Source organism: Meles meles, chromosome 2 (genome assembly GCF_922984935.1).
Source record: "Meles meles chromosome 2, mMelMel3.1 paternal haplotype, whole genome shotgun sequence".
NCBI lineage: Eukaryota > Metazoa > Chordata > Mammalia > Carnivora > Mustelidae > Meles > Meles meles.
The window spans coordinates 47,712,201-47,732,887 of NC_060067.1; the positions used below are offsets into that span (position 1 = coordinate 47,712,201).

Below are 20,687 nucleotides of genomic sequence, written 5' to 3' on the forward strand. Positions count from 1 at the left end.
TTATAGGTCAAAAGACTTTATTTAGAATTAGATTTTGGGAAGTTTGTCAAAAAAAATTTTCTTTTTAAAGATTTTTAAACACTTGATCAAATAGGATTACAAGTCCTGGTTAATACTTAGTTATCTATTTAACCAAAGTGATCCTAAAAGATTTTAAAAGCAAATAAGGTTACATAGTTGTTAGTAAAATTTAGCTCTTTTAATATTGAGAGGATTCAGTTTTCTCAAGTAAACAAAAACCTGATAAACACAGGAAACTATTCTAGCAAAACACAGAATCTTTGTTTTTTAGGTGGATAACTTTAGAAGGCAAAAAGTCTTTTACAATCATATCAAGAGAAGACCAATAGTTCTAGAGAACCTTGTCTTTTTAACAGGTGAAAGAAAATTAACTCCTGGGGGCACCTGGGTGGCTCAGTAGGTTAAGCATCTGCCTTTGGCTCCACCCATAATCCCAGGGTCCTGGGATCCAGCCCTTCATCAGACTCCTTGCTCACTGGGGAGCCTGCTTCTCCCTCTGCCTGCTGCTCCCCCTGCTTGTGCTCTGTCTCTCTCTCTCTCTGACCAATAAATAAAATCTTAAAAAGAAAGAAAATTAATTCCTGGTTTTACATAAGAACACTACTGATATTAAAGCTTATTTTTAAAACCCTTGTAACAGACTCATTCATTCTTTCCCAGTTTGATCACCCATCATCAAATTCCTTTCCCAAGACTCCTTTTTCATAAGCCTTCTACAACTCTGGTTCATCCCTGCTTCTCTTTGTCATTTTGAAACCATCAACTTTAAGACAAAATTACTTTTGTTTCCCTAACAAAAATGTATCTCCATTCCTTACCTTGTTTTGTAAAAAAAAACAAAACAAAAACAAAAACAAAAAAACTGGACCTTACTTTTCCACCTTACAGTGTTGTTTCCCTTATTACTTCTAGTAGCTTTAATAACAAACATTAATTAGAATTCTTAGCTTCTGGGGCGCCTGGATGACTCAGTAGGTTAAAGCCTCTGCCTTTGGCTAGGGTCATGGTCTCGGGGTCCTGGGATCCAGCCCCACATCAGGCTCTCTGCTCAGCGGGGAGACTGCTTGTGATCTCTGTCTGTCAAATAAATTAATTAAATCTTTAAAAAAAAAAAAAGAATTCTTAACTTCTGAAAACCTTTATTTCTAGTGGAAACCAACAAGTAATTGTGAACTGTTACACCAACATTCTTTAGACTGGCAAATTTATGAATACATTTCATAATTTCTAGAAATGTGCGCTTTCTCACAGAACTTTCAATAAAGCTCAAAACATACTTACCAATAGACCCAAATTTATCTTCAGCTTCTCCATAAAAGAAGACAAAAATTTGGCAAACTTAGATGTCCTTAGCAATTAATGTTTCAATATTTTTTCTTATTTGGGAATGACCTAGACATACAAAGAATTTTAATCATTTAGGATAGAAGTTACCAAAGAGATTTGAGGAATTATTAAGTAGACATACCATCCATAAAACATAAATATACTGCCCATAAGTTCACTTACAAACATTTATCTTACATATCCTAAGTTCATTTGTTTTTAATAATTATGCTTGGATTAGTCACAAAAATTTAATAACAGCTAGCCATCATCTTTAGGTTCTCTTTCTTGCTGGCAAAGTCTGTAACAGAGATAACAGGAGCTTATTTGACTTTTAGTAAACATAGGCAGAATCAAGGTATTAGATTTAATGCTGATAACTCTAAAGACATGACTATTTTAATGAAACCAACAAACTTCAATTAGCTTTTATTTATCAAAGATTAATCCTAGATTACATGAACCTGAAAATTGTTTCAGTTAGTTTTCATATTTCTGAGAGTTTTCGAATAGCCGATCCTTATAAGTACTTGCTTTTTCCAACCAACTAAATAGAAGTCTTTACAAATTAATTTTGGCAATACCATCTGGAGGTAGAAAAATATCACACATCTACAACATACATATATAGACACCCATGAGCAGATGCAGAGGTCTTACAGTTCCTAATATTTGTGGAGAAGGTTTTTCTTTTGTCCAAATTCCAAATACTTCCACTCTCCTGTTTTTTCCCTTCTGATAAGAAACGTCTTCCTATGGTTTGCATTTCAAAAAAATGGCTCTTAGGTCCCAGAGAAGATGGGGATAGAAAATCTTTATCACAAAGTCCCAGAGAGAGTATGCAGTTTCTCTGAGAAAGACTGTTTCTAAGGACAATACTAGTAAGCCTTTTAAGATAAAAAGGGGAGGTTTTGGGATTGACATTGAATTTTTGAGGACCATATTTCTAGTTCTCCAAAGATTTGTAAAATAAGGACAGTTATTTTTAATCTCTCAAGGAATTGGGGATGTGTTTCTTTCCCTCTGGGTACATAGTTTTATTCTAACTTAGGGGAATAAGTCTTTTAAAACTTCTGTTATGCTCAGGGTGCCTGATTAGCTCAGTTGGTTAAGTGTCTGGCTCTCAATTTCAACTCAGGTCATAATCTCAGGGTCATTGGATCAAGCCCTGTGTCAGGCTCCACTCGGCATGGAGTCTGCTTGAGATTCTCTCTCCCTGTCCCTCTGCTCCCCCCACTCATGATCTAATAAGTAAGTAAAATCTTCTTTAAAAATTAAGTATTTCTATTGTGCTCTAAATATTAGCTTCCAATATGGCCAACTTTTGATTATAGACTTACTCAAAAAATTTTTTTTTCTTTTAAATTTCTTCTCCATTTTCAGCCAGCACAAACATTAAATATTTCTGGCAATATTAAATACCCCTCCTTTTAAGAGGGGTCCTCACTGAGGGCATAAAGGATACTACATTTCCAAGATCCAGTCACTCCCAAAGATAGATCAAAGAAAGAATGGAGAGCCTTCATGTCCCAGGTAGGCAAAGTGGGACTAGCAGGAAGGCCATATCTATCCCAGGACAGAACAGATCAGTAACCAATGGGTCTGGATTTGGAAAGGAAAGGGCATCACGAAATTTTATTTTCCTTTTCTATCAGTCCCTGAACAACAACTTTCAGCTCATCATTTATAGGAGGGCCTAGCAGAAATTCTGGTCATCTGTTTCCTCTGTGGAGTGGGTGGATGGTGTCTGATTTATGAATGGCCACTAATCTAATTCTTCTCTAAATTTGGTAGAATCTTCTGAAAAGTTCTGCTGCTGTCCAGGGGACATGAATTCCTTTAGAGCGGATCTAGGATATGTCTGCAAAGGACATTGCATAGGAAGGCTTGCAGCTGGCAGAGCCTGATTACAGAGCCCAGGAAGGCAAGCTCCACTGCCTGTCCCAGGTTTCTCTGCAAAATTCACTTTCTGACTTTCAGAAAAGTTTTTATAGGGGCAACCTGTATACCCTATGCCTAAGAGATTAGGCTAGAGTGTTCTCTGTAAATCTTATGGGAAAAAATGGAAGCTAAAATTGGCTAATGGGGCCAGATTTGAGAAGAGGAATTTCCTTCAGATTTAATTTTTATTCTAATTTCTGGGTTTTGTTTTGTTTGTTTGTTTGTTTGTTTGTTTCATCTTATGGACGTCCCTCGGGCTAGTCATTATATTTCTTTGTGTCCTCTTTTTAATTTGGTCTCTCCATAGGTACAAATAAGTCATTGAGGATGAGAATTCTCTAAATTTATTTTCTTCTCAAATATAGCCAATTCAAAGGATTGGGCCTGCAGCCAGTGACAAGTAAGATCTCTCAACAGTGACTCAAAACAGTAGGCCCTTTTATGGCTTAACCAAAAACACAAGGGACATCCCATAACAGACTGCAAAATACGCAGCCCTCCCTAGATCCAGAAAGTTCACTTTCAAGGACAGTCTAAGAAAACCAAGGCCTTCGTTGTACAGATGGTAAGGATGGTGTAGTATAGTTTCCCATGACAGTAAGAGATGTCTCCAGTCATAAGCCCACGAATCTGAGACATCAAGTAAGAGCTGCAGGAATGGGAGTTTTCCAGCACTAAGAAAGCAAGGAAGGTTGAAACAACAAGGGCCCCTTATGGACTGGGACCCCTCATGACAAACTCCCCAGAGGACAGGCATGGCCAAAGACAATGCTGCTTGGAACTCCATTGTAATCTGGCCACCAAGCTGTAAGTACACCTTTTGGATGGTAAGTACACCTTTTGGATGGTAGAGAACACAGAGAATATTTTCACTGATCACAAAACCAAGCTCTCAGGTCACAGAACAAGATGAAAGAAAAACTCCTTTGATTTTCTAATATGTATGTAAGAGCTTTGGCTGAGCCTTGAGTCTCTCAGAGCCAAACTAATATCTCTCAACCTGTGCTCACTGATTTTGCAAAACTTCAAAAATGAAAAGAGGGATTTTCACTATCTGCTGCCGCTGTAATCTGCAGATAGGGATTCTAGAATCTAACGTGGTAAGAGTTCTTACCTCTGGCCAGCTCTTATCAGAGGTCCCAGGATTGTTCTACTGCAGCAGCTTTGTGGTGAGCAGTACGCATCCAAGTGCGGTCTCCTTGGCTGGTTTGCCAAACTGTTGGGGAGGAGAAATTTTTATTTACCCTTCAAAGGTTCTTCTGTCTGGCCTAAGAATTAAGTTGGCATGAGACAGATGAGCAGAAGAAAATCAAATATATTTTGTATGTGCAGGAACCCCACATACATGAGAGTTTCAAAGCAGAAAGGTAAACTGATGTCTGTATGCCATCCGGAGCTAAAGAATGGGATGGGGTTCTGGAGCTTCAAAGTGGATGAGGATAATTCACGGGACAATAAGAGAAGATGCATCATAATTACATATTTGCCTTGCAATACAGATGGGCCGCTCAGATAAAATTCATCTCTGCTAATAACGCTAACTCTGGAAAGGACCCCAGTTTAGATTCTTCTAGGTAGATAAAGGAGGGGCGAAAGTTTCTTTTAGTTCACCAGATCTCAATTGCCTTCAGTTCAAAATAGTCCACATGCAAAATGACACATCATGGGGAGACTTGCTCCGAACTTCACATCCATGCCTTAAATCAGAGCTCTCCAAACTTGTTTTTACTTCTTCAAACCCTAGGATATTGGGGAGGTTGAGGAGGGTTGTGGGACTGCTGACCAGGAAGAGGAGTCATGTGCTCAGAGGGCTGCCGGAGGGAGTGAGCAGGCCCAGGCTCAGTCATGCCTGGTCTTCCTTTTTTGTTCTCGTTAGTTTAAGGAAAGCTGAAAATCTGTATTTGTTTGTGAGGCCTCCAGATACTTTATTTGGGAAATTTTAGAAAATTATCTGTGCAGTCTGAATAAAACACGTCTGAGAGTCAACTCTGGCTCCAAGGGCAGCCAGTGTGTAGCACTTGGAACGGAAGAAAAAATGCTGTTGGTGACTATTGACCCAATAAGAAAGGAAGAGAGAGCCTGCAGGGTTGTTACAAGCTTGGAAATGTATCAAGTAAGGTTTTGCTCCATACCTGGAAACGCAGGTCATGGGGGAAACCAGGATTCTAACATAACACTAGCTTTAGATTTCCAGTTCTGTAATTCATAGACTTCTGTGATATAGAACTTAATGACGTATTCACAGTCTTCATGTACAAATGTAGTTAGCTACTTTCCCACCTCCTCACACAGATAAAAGTGTCCATAATGCTGACTCATGAGTGCATTGGGCCACTCCTTTCTCCTAGCCTGTGGTACAGCTGAGAAATCCCCAGGAACTGTGAACCAGGGAACGGAAGACACGATGGGAAAGAAAAGAAGGAGCAGAACGCTTAGGGAAAAAGTGCCAAAGGTAGAAACTGCCAAAGAAAACAGGAGCTTTTGTTCTGGTATTGTTTTCAAATAATTGCAATAAGCAAGTTAAAAACAAGCCGTAGGGCCGCAACGTCACATCACAGAAGAGTAAAACCAGCAAACGGAAAAACCCCAAAGTGATGGCGAGCTCTGGGTGTGTCTTTATTAAGCAAACACCGGTTTGCAGGTAGGGAGCACAATACCGGTGGGTTGGGAAACTGCTGTGATTTGCACTCTTCAGCTGACTTGGACCGAGGTACTGACTGTGCTGTGCCTCCCCTCTTGATGAAATCATCACAGACCTACACTATCCCAGAACAAAGAGAACCATGACATACGTTCCAAAATGTGTTTAGATGATTTCACATACTTTTGATAAACAGAGAAGTAAAGGATGGACATCTCAAATGTGTGTACAAGAGACCAGGAGCTTAAGTGATGAGTGTAGGTGAAAGGGTATACTCTTCTCCAACTTCTCTTTTTTTACTGATCTGTTTTTGTCTTTTTGTTCCACCAACTTATGAAAATAAGACATTAAAACCAATTGTAATTGTGGATTTTTTAGTTCTTAGTTGTGTGAGGTTTTGTTTCATGTACTGCAGGTATGCATAGATATATATTTTTGTTTTTTTTTAGAATTCTTTTGAGTGCTCGCTTCGGCAGCACATATAATAGAATTCTTTTGAATAAAAATAATGTTACAAATAAAATTACTTTTTTTCATAAGTCTACACCCAACATGGGACTTGAACTCATGACACTGAAACCAGGAGTCAGATGCTCCTATGACTGAGCCAGTCAGCTGTCCCTGTTTCATGTACTTTAAAGCTCTATTATCATGTGCGTTCATACATAATTGGGGTTTCTGAAGTTTCTTGGTGAATTAACTTATCATTATGAAATGTCCCTTTTTATATGTACTAACCACCTTCGTCTTAATGTCTACTTTGTGTGAAATTGATAGAGGCACAGAAGCTTTCTTATGCTTACTATTTCACTGTATTTTATTTTCCTTCCTTTCATTCAAAATACATGTATACTTATATTTACATGCACTTAAATTGCATCATTTATAAATAGCTTATTGTTGGGCTGTACATTTTTATCCAGATGATCTGTGCCTCTTAAATGAAGAGATTAGTCAATTCACATTAAGTAATTAACACGATTGTGTTTAATTCTGTTATCTTAGTATTTGTTTTCTACTTCTCCCGTCTTTCTTGTTTTCATTATTCCTCCATTTCTCTTTATTTTATTTTAAATTAATCAAACTCCATGTATAATATTTATCACTTCCATTGAGGTTTTAGCGATATCTTATTCCTTGTAATGGTTGCTCTAGGGATTACAATATTCATCCTTACTTATCACATACCACGTAGAGTTAATAACCAGCCACTTCACGTGACATGTAAGGTGTTTTCAGTCTAATTCCATTCTTGTCTTCTGTTCTACTAGTGTCATGTATTTTATTTCACATGTTATCAATCCCAAAACATAACGTTACCTTTTCTTTAAAGTGTCATGTGCTTTTTAGAGATAAGAAAGTATTTTATATTTCCCCATTTATTAACCATTTCTAGTGTTTTCATTACTTTGTGTATGTTGAGTTTCCACCCACATCATTATTCATTAGGCTAAAAAAAATCCTTTAGCATTTCTTGTAGTGGTCTGCTTGCCATAAATTTTCTGGTTTTATTTATGTGAAAATCTCTTTATTTCATCCTAATTTTTGAAAGATACTCATGCTAGATAGAGAATTTTTGGTTGACAGGTTTTTTTCCCCTTCTTCCCAAATGTTAAACTGTTGCTCCATTGTCTTCTGGCCTTCATTGTTTCCTGTGAGAATTATCTGTCAGATAAAGCACTATTCCTCTGTAAATACTGGGTCTTTTCCTCCTGGCTGTCTTTAAGATTTTTCTCTTTATCTTTGGTTTTTAGAAGGATAACCATGATGTGTCTAAGTGTGGTTTTCTTTGTACTTGCTTAGGATTACTGAGCTCTTAGATGAGTAGTTATTTTTCTACCAAACTTAGGAATTTGTCAGATATTATTTCTCAAATATTTTTCTACCCTATTCCTTCTCTTTTTTGGACTCTTCACAGACAGTCTAACAATCTCCCATAGGTCACTGAGGTGTCTGTTCCTTGTTTTTGTCTTTTTTCTTTTCTTCCTCAGAGCAATTCTATTGCTTTCTCTTCAAGCTCCTTATCCTATTCTTTTGAGTCTCCAGTTTACTGTTAAACTCATCCAGTAAACTTTTCATTTCTAATATCATAACTTAGTTTTAGAATTTCCATTTGGTTCCTTTTTATAGTGCCCATTTCTTCCCTGAGGTCTCCCATCTGTGGACTTATTGTGTACATCTTTTCCTTTTAGTTTCTGAACATATATACAATGGCAGTTTTAAGGCCCTATCTACTAAGTACAATGTCTGGATACTATCAAAGTCTGCTTCTATTGACTAGTTATTGTAATTTCTCATGTGTCTGGCAATGTCTCATTGTATGCTAAACATCGTGAGTGATATAAGGAGTCTGGATTATGTTGTTTTCTTTAAAAAAAAAAAAAAGCTTAGTTTTGTTCTGCAAAGCAGCTAATTATTGGCAAATCTCCTTACTCTGGCTTGCTTTTTTCTTCTTGTTGGGGGGGGTTCTATTTCAAATTAATTCTTTTTTTTTTTTTTCCATTTTATTTATTTTTTCAGCGTAACAGTATTCATTCTTTTTGCACAACACCCAGTGCTCCATGCAAAACGTGCCCTCCCCATTACCCACCACCTGTTCCCCCAACCTCCCACCCCTGACCCTTCAAAACCCTCAGGTTGTTTTTCAGAGTCCATAGTCTCTTATGGTTCGCCTCCCCTCCCCAATGTCCATAGCCCGCTCCCCCTCTCCCAATCCCACCTCCCCCCAGCAACCCCCAGTTTGTTTTGTGAGATTAAGAGTCATTTATGGTTTGTCTCCCTCCCAATCCCATCTTGTTTCATCAAATTAATTCTTCATCACAGGATGAGGTCTTTATTGGGGGGAGGCGTGTCTGTAAAAGACCAGGTAATAAATATTTAGCCTCATGAGCAATTTATGGTCTCTATCTCCTTTTACTTCTCTTTCTTTTCTTTCTCCTTCTCCTCTTCTTCTATTTTATTCTCCTCCTGCTGCTGCTTATTAACAACCTTTTAAAAATGTAAAAAACAAAACATTCTCAGTTCATGGGCTACACAAAAACAGGCTCCAGGCCAAATTTGGCCATAACTTCCCAACCCCTGATCTAGGGCACGTTTCCTACTCCCAGATGTGGCCTTTATGAGATCTCAACTGAATGCCCAGTGTTCACTGAACACATTCCATTCTGGACTGGCCAACATTCAATGTCTCACAGCACTGCACAACTGCTGGTCCATCAGTAGCCACACTTTCCTAAGCCTTAATGAAGCTTCACCCTGTGTATGTACAACCCAACTCTCACCTAAGAACCTACAAGAAGCCCCTATGCACCATTACTCCACACTATAGTCCAAAAAGTAGCCCAGGAAGAGAGCTGGCTGGCTGTGTGTTTCACTTGATATGCTCCCCTTCTCTCAAAGAACAGTGTGACATTATTTGTTTTTTAATACCTGAAACTAACTTCCTCATATATATTGACTTGCTTTACATTGTTTATGGAAGATAAATTACTCCATCAGGGTCAGAATGGAAGTTCTGATAAATTGCAATTTAAACAGATTGAATTCCCTGTTCAATAATTCTGAGACATACAAGAGGAGATGTCCAGGGGCAGATGATGGGAATGGGCAAGATTTGCCAAAATACAATTTGTTAATTTGATACCAAACCAAGAGAGAGGACATTTCTCAGAGAAAACATACAGTGGTTAAAAGGGCAAAGGATTGAGTCAAGGGGAAAAAATAAAGGTAAGAGCTACCTGAGAGCTAAAATGGAAAGATCTGTCAAGTGAAAGGAGACACTCAGCCTTCTGGAAGCTAATTTTTGCCTCCAAGACTGTACACTTCACTTCACTGCCTAGAATATGTTCTTATCCTCAGTTGGGAAACATTGATCCAAATCTTATAAAATAGTTATTCACAACCTCACCCTTACAGATGGTTTTTGTCTCCTCCATTCTCATACTGTTCATGCCTATTGAATAAATAAACAAATAAATAAAACCACCACCACACAATCTTGTCAACTTCTGGCTTTCCTGTCATGCTCCCTGAAGACTTTGTTATAAGCTACAGGCTAAAAGTAGGTGTTTAACAAAGACACACATCCTCAGAGCCTCAAGGACAAGTTACTCTCACCTCTTGATAATGGATTCATAGGTACCATCTTTTTTTTTTATTTTTTCAGTGTTCCAAAATTGTTTATGCACCACACCCAGTGCTCCATGCAATACATGCCCTCCTTAATACACACCACTAGTGTCACCCATCCCCTCACCCTCCTCCCCTCCAAAACCCTTAGCTTGTTTCTCAGAGTCCACAGTCTCTCATGGTTTGTCTCCCCTTCCAATTTCCCCCAACTCACTTCTCCTCTCCATCTCCCAATGTCCTTCATGTTATTCCTTATGCTCCACAAGTAAGTAAAACCGTGTGATAATTGACTCTCTCTGCTTGACTCATTTCACTCAGCATAATCTCTTCCAGTCCCATCCATGTTGATACAAATTTGGGTATTCATCCTTTCTGATTCATCCTTTCTGATACTCCATTGAATATATGGACCATATCTTCTTTATCCATTCGTCTGTTGAAGGGTGTCTTGGCTCTTTCCACAGTTTAGTGACTTGTGGCTATTACTGCTATGAACATTGGGATAGATAGAGATTTCTAAGTGGACACTGCCTGGACAACTGCCAAATATGGCAGGGGCCAGAGTCATGATTTCCAGGACTCTAAGTCCAGAAGCATCAACTTGGTAAAAGCAGACCTCAGGTACTCACTCCAGGCAAAACTGGTAGACACAAATCCCTTGGGTTTAATTTTCTAGCCACAGAACATGAGTGCAAATAAGAGCAATAAAAACTTCTCTGGAATGATAGAACTAATTTAAATTACGATACTGGATTCCATGGCATCAAAGAGAAGGTGATTTTCCTGGCCACAGTGGTTGTTTAATACCACAGGGCACTGGATTTGACCATACTTCATGGAAATTTATGTCTATGTTAACACGCCTTGCTGCACCAATGTTAATGAGTTAATGAATCAGAACAAAGTAAAATGAGACTAGCTTTAGTGATCCAGAATAACCCTCAGGGGTTATTTATGATCACAAGGAACGGTTGTTAGAAAAAGTGTCCAAAACCTGGAAGTGGGCAAAGAGATTTCTGCCTGTCATTTCAGTGTTGTGTTGAACAGTGTCTAGCAGGCCTGTCCAGACTTATTCTGATTCTCTAGGACTGTGCACCTTTATTTACTATTTAGGACCTTTTTTAACTCTGTAAGGATAGATGCTAACTCATGAAACATGGAAAGGCATGTGCATTATTTTTGTTCAATGTGAAAGAAAATGAAAGAGATACAAATGAAAATATTATAACCCAGAAGTTATAGTTTATTTTATATGTAATTTAGCAATCTCCTTTTAGCATGCTTTTCATTACTTTATATACCTAGTCTTTTAAATTTTCTTTGAACTAGCTTTACCATTCTCCTGAATCCTTCATTAATTCGCTTAATAAATCTTTGACATAGATCCATTTTTAAAATTAGGCATATAATCATTGACTGCCTTCCTAGATGCTTGGGTAAGGTACATGTGAAAGCTAGAAAGAGTTATGGGTTTTTTTTCCTCTTAAGATAACAAAGATTTGAGCCTGTTTAAAAATTTAAAAATGCCATGGCAAGAGAGATAGTAAAGATACAGTAAAGAGGAGGCAATGAGTCAATCCCAAGAAAGACAGGTAAGCACAAAATTCAGAAACAGGAATGGCTGGATGACTCTTGGATAGAAAAATAACAAATGTTCCCTCTGATGGGGGAGAAAGGAGGAAGGGAGAGTTGTATGCATATATAATCTTATAGGCTCGGGGACAAGCCGTTGAAGATGTTCATACCAACTAAGCTGTGGGTTACCTGAGGGCTTGGTGGCATGGTGGGTGGGGTGAAGGCAGCATCAGGACTTGAGAAGTGGTAGGAGAACAGGTAGAAGTGGGAAAGGGGGCCTGTTTGCAAGAACCTGGAAGTCAGAGCTGAAAAGGGAGTTAGGCAGCTCTGCTAATCTCTATGTGGGACTTCTGGTGGGGAAATCAGGGACATGTGGGAACAAGTCCCATGCGATTGCCGAGATATGTTGTGACATTCTGGGAGGAGAACACAAGAAAGCCAGGATGTGGTTGATGACCATAGAGAAAGGGCATGGTACCAGAGATGAGGCTCTGTGACAAGGAGCCAGCACCAGAGAGACACAGGGAGAGGGCAGGGATGGAGTCCCCAAGTGGACAGCCCCTGATGATGACAAGATTTCACAGTGCCTGCAGCACCGCTATCTGGCATTCAGGTAATTAGGGGTCTCATTTCTACCTCTCAAAAGACTTTGGGGTGGGGCTCAGGGACAGGCTGGTAAGTGCGACTTCCTGAAGGAAGATAAATGTGACACTAGGCTCTCACATGCTAGGAGAGTAAGTCCTTTCTCATAGGGACAGCCTTGACCTTCCCCAGATGCGCCATGTGCCTAGGGGCTGAAGATCACAAGGAAGGGGAGAGGGGCAGAGACACGGAGAGGTGCCCTCCACACACATCGTCTAATTCTCACAACAGGATGGAGGCATTTGCGTCCCAACTTCACTGCCAAACAGGCTCTGGGGATAAGTTATTTACCCAATATCAGAGAGAGGAAACCTCAGGGCTCATACTCAGAGCTATCAAGACTCCGAAGTCCTTTTTCTAAAGTACAGCAGCTTATAGTCTCCCAGAGTAAAGAAGTAAGAAAACAGGACTCAGGAGCTGGAGAGATGAGGGGAAAGGCACTTAATTTCTCCAGATGGACATTCGGGCACTTTTTTCCCAAAGAGGGAGGAAAGCCCCTGGCACCCCTACAGAGTTGCCCTTTCACAGGCAGCAAAACCACACATACTGATGTCCGTATTGAAGAAATTAAGATACAAATATTAGAATCCATAAAACAAACCTTAGAAGTACAACAAAGAACCCAGAGCCTTTGTAACTGCTGCGCCCGGCTGCTCTGTTTCAGATGCGGGTTTCGGGGTGCTTGTCCGACGCCATCCCTCAGCTTGTCCATGTCATTACTGGGATCCCAGCTTGCTTGCGGTGGGTGATCTCCCCTGAACACTCACCTGAACACGGCGACCCACCCCCTCAACCACCACCGCCTAGACATTCCTCATTACCTCCCTCCAATGTGGTACACATTTCATCTGGTGGCTATACCCCTCACTAAAGCATAAGCCCCAGGGCGGGTCTTTTTGCCTGTTTTGTTTCCGGCTGTATTCCCAGCACCCAGAATGGCTTCTAGCACATGGTAGAGACTCAAATATTATAATATTTCTCTCAGGGTCAGGCAAGTAATCAGTGACACCCCCTGCCTCCCCACACACCTCCACCTGGAGAAGAGTTAGACATGAGAATTTGCCAAGTCCCTGCCCTGCTCAAAATCCACTTCATCCTTCTTTCTTATCAGTGGAATGCCAACTGTGTTTTAGGGCGGCACATATGCATATATAAATGCAGAATCACAACTATTTCCCAGTTTTTCTGGCTGAGGATGTCCAAATGGCATAGCTCTGGCCAAAGAGCTAAAAAAAGGTAATTGCTGGGGGAGGCTTCCTGAAAAGCTCTTCACAAGGTGGGTAGTGTCAACGGGCACCCCCAGGTTGCTGTTGCCCTTCTTCCTGCCTGGCACGTGAAGGTGACACCAGAGGCAACATGGTCATCTTGGGCCATGAAGTGACTCCAGGAGCGCACGGGGAGTGGAGGAGCCCAGTCTCTGATCCAGTGGGCTACCCCCGGACATCCAGTTGTATGAGGAAAACTAAACCCCTAATTTTATGAGCCACTGTTTGTTAGTTGGGTTTTCTGTCCCTTGGAACTGAATGCAATCCTCTTCAGACTTCTGAGATTAAAACTGTGCTTCCCACTTTCCTTTCTTCAAATCGAGGCCCTGTGATCCACTTGTGGGAAAGGGAAATGGGCTTGGCAGCCAAGCACATGGAAGATGGTGGCTACTTTAGCAGCCCCGCCCGTCACGGCAGGACAAATAGTATGGAGTACAAGAAAATGAAAAGGTTTTTTTTCCTGTGCAGGCCTGGAAATGTTGGGTTCTCTAGTTTCTCTAATTGGGGGTGGGGAAGTCTCAGAGAAAGTGGAAAGAGGGAATGGGATATTTCCTAAATTTGGAGGAAATGAGAGAAGTCCCTTGGTTTATAGGCAAGGAATAAAATGAAAGATATAGTAAGTGTTCCCTTATACAATCGGAATCGTCTCAGAGAGATTTTCAAAAAATGTAGACTCTGAGTCTCTAACTTCGTACTAAAGAAAACAGAAACTCCCAACACTGGTCCCTTAAATATCTCAAGTTTGAGAAAGCTCCAGTTCTACTGACTTACACCCTGGCTGACAACCCCTGCTTCAGTGGTCTCACATTACAAAATCCGTTGCACATTTAATTATGCCCCCCCATTCATATGTTGAAGGTCTGACTCCTAATATCACTATATTTGGAGATAGAACTAACAAGGAGGTAAATAAACAGAAGTTAGATCATAAGGGCAGGATCCTAATCCGATAGGACAGGCATGTTTTCTGGGTGTGTGTGGGTACGTATGTGCACGTGTGCCCCATGTGATGATACGGCAAGGAGGCAGCTGTCCTCAGACTAAGAAGAGGACACTTATCAGAACCCGCCTTTCTGGCACCTTGATCTTGGACTTCTAGCCTCCAAAACTGAGAAAATAAGCAGCTGCTGTTTCAGGCCCCGTAGCTGGCTCCTGTAGAGCCTCTACCTGAAGGGGGTGACCACCATGCTAACTTCACTTCCCACTGCTCCCCATGTTCTGTCAAGAGTCCTTCCTCGTCCCCTGAAATACTCTACTCACTCTCACCCTTAAAATTGTCTCCCTCCATTTGGAAACCAAATTGCTAAATATTTACTGAGGATCTAATTTAGCAGCAGGTGCTCAGAGGGAATTGAAGGCTGTATCAACCAGTGTGTTTACCCTTCAAACTATCTGGAAGCACCTGAGATAAAATAAATACAAGAGATGGATTTTCCCCCAGGCTTAACCCTTTCAATGACTTCCCACTAATCCCAGAAGTAAGTCTAAAATCTTAAATACAACCTGCAAGGCCCTGCAGGATCTTGCCCTTTTCTTTTTTATTAATTTTTAAATTAACATATGCTGTATTATTTGTTCTCTTGCTCCCTTGCTACAGTCCAGCCATACTAACCTTTCTGCTTCCAGAACACACCCGATTCTCTCCCTCCTGAAGTCCTTCTACACATGCTGGTACCGCCACCACCACCACTCAGAAACATGTTCTCCTCCTCGTCTGTTTCCTACAGAATCTGCAGGGGAAAGTGCAAATGTCATTTCCTCAGCACTGACCTTCCTGACCCTCATTAAATAATTACATAGCCCCATGACCTGTTCCGTCATAGCACTAATAACAAACATAGCAATGTAAACATTTATGGGTTTGTTCAACAAGGTAAGGACTATGTTTATCTTACTTATTGCCGTACGCCCAGCACTCAGCACATGATGGACGCTCACTCTACAATTACTGAAAGAGTAAGACCTAACAGTACCAGAAATCATGTTAATTACCAGCTAGGCAGCACAGCCATTACATGCTGAGGTCAGGAGAGGGGCCGAGCTCCATATAGGACCGGCTAACTACACAAAGCACACACCTAAGCAGAGCCTGGAAGGAAAAGCATCTGTTTCTCCTATTAGGCTTCTTCAGACCTCACTCATCATTCAGGGTCCAGCTGGATAAACATGTTTTGCAAAGAGAACGTGCTAGTTACTCCGTGCCATTTCTGATCTCTTCCTTCCTTGGAATCTCCATAGAAGACAATGGAAATACAGCACACGTTGCTGAATCGTGTTGGGAAATGGTCTGGAACTGTTTTTCTCATCACTAAATGTATGAATACCCTTAGCAGTCTGAAGCTTGAAAGCAGCAATAATGTTCGTCATTTATTCATTCAGTGGGTGTAGAATGTATTTAGCACCTACAGGGCCAGTCCGTGGGAATTCAAAGCTGGAGAAAGCCAACTCCCTGCACTTAAGCAGTTTGCTTATTGGGCAAACCAGTTAGGAGGTGGTGGCAATATGATGTGACAAGTGCCATAGTAAAGCTCTGGACCTTCAAAGAAGTGGGATCTCATCCACACTGAGGACGTGTAGGGGAGACTTCCCAGAGATGCACGAGCTGAGTTAAAGGCTCAGAGTTAATGGCCCAAGGAGAGGACATTTAGGCAAAAGCACCAGCCGCTGCATGGTCAGGGAGGCAGGCAGGGAAGCTGTAAGAAGTTCTGCTTAACTGGTTAGGTTATGTCCACGATGGTGAGCCCTGAGGCTGGCAGAATTAGCAGGGTCCAGAACATCAAGGTCTTTCACTAGTTTCTGTTAAGTTTGTATTTTCTCCTACAGGCAATGGAAAGGCATAGAAAGATTTTAATCATAGAAAATCCATCATGTGGCTTAGCTCACCAACAGGAAGACGAAAGAGGGTGAGGCTGGTTCAGTTAGCTTGTGGAAGTTAACAAAATTAAAAATGAAGAAAGGCAAGGCCCCAGGGGAGTAGACAGGGGCATTAGCAGAGATATTCAGGGATTAAATGAACAAGATTTGGTGATTTGACAATACAGGCATCCTTTCCCTCCCTATGTCCCCTCCTTTCCCAAGGTCCTATGCTCAGTCCTATTTCCAGGTTCATTTTCTGAATTTTAAAGTTCAAATGTAATCTCTGGTTGCACTCAGGCTTATTTTATCCCTTCCAATCCAATCCCCCTTTCTTGTAATTTCTTATCATTCTACTTTTTGGTTACAGATACACATCTTGAGAGTTAATAGAAAGCCTTTTCAAGGAGAATCAAACTTAAACAGCTGGTATTTCAGAAACAAAACAAAACAAGCCACATTCTTCCCCTAGAAACCTCTTCCAGTTCCTAAGGGGTGGTGCCCTTCAATCTCCACAGAATCCGACGTGACCGCATCTCAGGGACCAGAGGTCTTAAGGGTATTTCAGCAGATAACATTCTCACACGTGGGGAATTGGCTCACATGGAAATTTTAGAACCACGACGCTTCAGTTAAAGAAGCTGTACTTTAAAAATAAACACATGATAATCTTAACAGAACTACAACACTAGGACGGCTGCTATGTCACAAAACTACTTGAAAGCAAAATGTGAAAGCTTTAGCACAGCAAAGGAAACCATGAGCAAAACGGAAAGGCAACCTACTAAGTGGGAGAAGATATTTGCAAATCATATATCCCATAAGGGGTTAATATCCAACCTATGTCAGGAATTTACACAATATTAAACAAATAACCTGATTAAAAAATAGGCTGGATAGGTATTTTGCCTAAAGAAGACACACAGAGGGCCAACAGTTATATAAAAAGATGCTCCACTAAATCATCAGAGAAATGCAAATTAAAACTGCAAAGAGCTATCACCTCATACCTGTCAGACTAAGTATTATCAGAAAGACAAGACATAACATGTGTTGGCAGGGATGTGGAAAAAGGGGAACCCCCATAACACTATTAATGGGAATGGAAATTGGTGAAAATTCCTCCAAAAAATTAAAATTAGATCGTTCAATCCAGCAATTCCACTTCTGGGTATTTCCAAAGAAAACCCCTAATTCAAAAAGACATATGCACCCCATGCTCACTGCAGCATTATTTACAACAGTCAAGATATGGAAGCAACCCCAGTGTCCATCGAAAGATGAATAAAGAAGATGTGGTAAACATATATATACAGTGAAATATTACTCAGCCATAAAAAAAAAAAAAGAATGAAATCTCTCCATTTGCAACATGGGTGAACCTACAGGGTATTATTTTAAGTGAAATAAGCCAGAAAGGCAAGTAACATATGATTTATATGCGGAATCTAAAAAACAAAGCAAATGAACAAACAAAACAGAAACGGACTCACAGATCCGGGAAACAAACTGTTAGCATAGCAAAGAGGATTTAGGAGGTAGGCCAAATTGGTGAAGAGGATTAGAGGTAAAAAATTCTAGTTATAAACTAAGTCATGGGATGTAATAGATAGCATAGAGAAAATAGTCAATAATACCGTAATAACTTCTATGACAGAAGGCAACTATATTGATCATGGGACTTGTAATGTGCAAAAATACTGAGTCACTATCACATAAACCTGAAACTAACGGGATATTGTATGCCAATAATACTTCATTTAAAAAAAAAAGAGTCTAAAATGTTACAATCTGAAGCTAGAGACAAGGAACCATTTTGACTCAGTTAAGAAACTTGCGAGAGTCCGACTTACAAGGAACTAGAATCTAGCAGGTCAAAGCCGGAGGAGTGTGGGAACAGAAGCAGTCACTTTGCTGCTGTTTTAAGAACTGAAGATCTGGAATGGCTGAGTGACTATGTTTCCCTGGGACACAACTGCAAACGGTCTGCCATACCTTGAACCTGTTGCTGTCACTTTTGGAGGCTGATGAAGACATCGCAGCACATCCAGTAAAAACTGGACCATGGGAACAATGGAGAATCTGGTAGATTAAATTCTTTAACTCAGGCAAGGATCTTGGGCATTGTCTCACTCCCTTCACATGGTAAGAAATCAAGATCTGGACTGAGGCCTCCCTGCAATGTCCCATCAGGGCCTACCACACACATTGCCGAAGACAGGTTCCTGTAAGGGCCACTGCAGATAAACTCCCGAAAGCTCAGTCATGGGACTGGGGTAGAATCCTGACGGCTAGCATGAAGCCAAGAAATTCAAGATAGGATCAGGCCTACCCAGGTTAAGTCTGAGGTAGGTAATCTTTTCAACAGAGACTACCCTGTTTTAGGCCTGGGATGTGCAGAGAGAAGTCTTATCTGTACTATCAGAGCTTTGAGGAGATTACTCAAATGCTATTTCCGTCTGATAACGTAACCACTATGTACACCCTCCCAGGTATTACAGGCTGTTCTGCGGGACCTCAGTAACTGCAAGCTCATTTGCTGGAACTAGACTACTGGTTGGTAGAAACCCTAAAACTAACTTGCCCTGGGGCCTGTTACAGCTCTAGCAAATTTCTCCACGTCCTCAGCAAATTAGCACCATTTAATTGTCCTTGATTTATTAGTTTTGAGCTGCAGAGAAATCCTCTATTAGCTCCCATCTCCCCAACATTTGGTTTATATTTCTTTCACTGTCCTTATTATAAGAATTTTTGTTGGATCTGTCTCCCCTATTAGATACTGAGGAGTTCCTTTAGGACTGGTCACACTAGTCTCTATACCCACAGAGCTGATGATTGTGATGCTTGGTAGGTGATAGGCTATTAAATATTTGTTGAATAAGATTCTAATATTGTCTCTTATCTGTAAGTTTTTTGGGAAAAACCATTTAAGACCTATAAATAGGAGATCATTAAGGGTAAAACATATGTAGGTTTTCTTTTCCTTACTTTTAAAAATAAACATGGAAATACGAATTAATTTTTAAAAAATCACTGTTTTAGTTGGTAAATGAAGAATACAAGAATAGCTACATTTGAAAGACAAAAAACACTAGGACCCCAGAAACATAATGGGCAAAAGACATGAATAGACAATTCACTGAAATGAAAAATACATAACATGAAGAAACTTTCCAACAATACTAGACATTATTTACCAATTAAATTAGCAGTTTTAACCAAGTGGTAATTCAGAAGTGACAGTGTGAAACACTCTGGTATTGGGGGAGTTATAAACACAGCTATATGGATAAGAAACCTTAAAAAGTTCTACTCGAGGTATAAACAAGGTATAGTTTTATATGTAAAACTATGGATGTTTAGATATACATACATATATATTTTCTTTAGGCTTTCCTATATACTTCTCAAAATATATATTCTAAGAAATCAAAATGTTGATTAGAATTTATGTGGTATGACTCAGAAGTTGACACTACTACTACTTATTCAGCACATTATTAATTTTCTGGGCTCGGTTTCCTCATCAGTAAAATGATTATTAAAAAAAAAAACAAAAACAAATGCCAGTACACACCACCCAAGGTGGGTGTAATATATGAGAATATATATTTGAGTTTAGAACTGCACCTAGTACATTGAGTGCTCAATAAATATCGAATCCTAGTATTTCGCATATCAGAAATCAGGAACAGTCTAATGATTAATAAAAGAATAATTTAAAAGAATAATTTAAAAGATTATGGTAAATCCATTCAATGGCACATTATAGTTACTAAATGTTCATGAAGTTTTTAATGATGTTGGAGAAATGCTTATGTTAAGAGAAAATCACGATGTAAAATTAAATACATATATGGTATGTTTTCAATTATGTAAATATATACCAATATAGAGAAAATAATCGGACAGAAAATGAACTAAAACATTAAAAATAGTTATATGGGGCAGTAGAATTTAACCTGCTTGCTGTTCTCTTTCTTCTTTATACTTTTCTATCATGAGTCATTTTATTTAATAAGGAGGGTATTAATTTTAAAATCAGAAAACACCAGTTTTATAAGATTAGTAAGGTAATGAATGGGTAATTTAAAAAAACTTATATTCATGCCCAACTCTACACATGGAAATGAAGCAACACAGAAATTATTGTGGCTTTCCACAGCTAAATTATTCTCTGTTGAATTTACAAATATAGAACACTGTACTAACGCCAAGTAAGTACTACCAACATAAAGCAGTAAAAATCCCTTGGTTGAATTTGTTTATACACAAGAACATGAAATTTCATACAA

At 39.7% G+C, this 20,687-nt stretch overlaps 1 long non-coding RNA gene across 1 annotated transcript; it reads right to left on the reverse strand.

The window, feature by feature from the left end:
- Positions 1 to 1,305: 1,305 nt before the first annotated feature.
- LOC123937553 lies at positions 1,306 to 15,246 on the reverse strand. The gene is made up of 3 exons (XR_006817491.1): positions 15,152 to 15,246; positions 4,403 to 4,504; positions 1,306 to 1,413 (listed from the first exon to the last, which is right to left on the reverse strand). It is a non-coding gene; the product is annotated as an uncharacterized LOC123937553 (long non-coding RNA).
- Between the last annotated feature and the right edge of the window lie 5,441 nt (positions 15,247 to 20,687).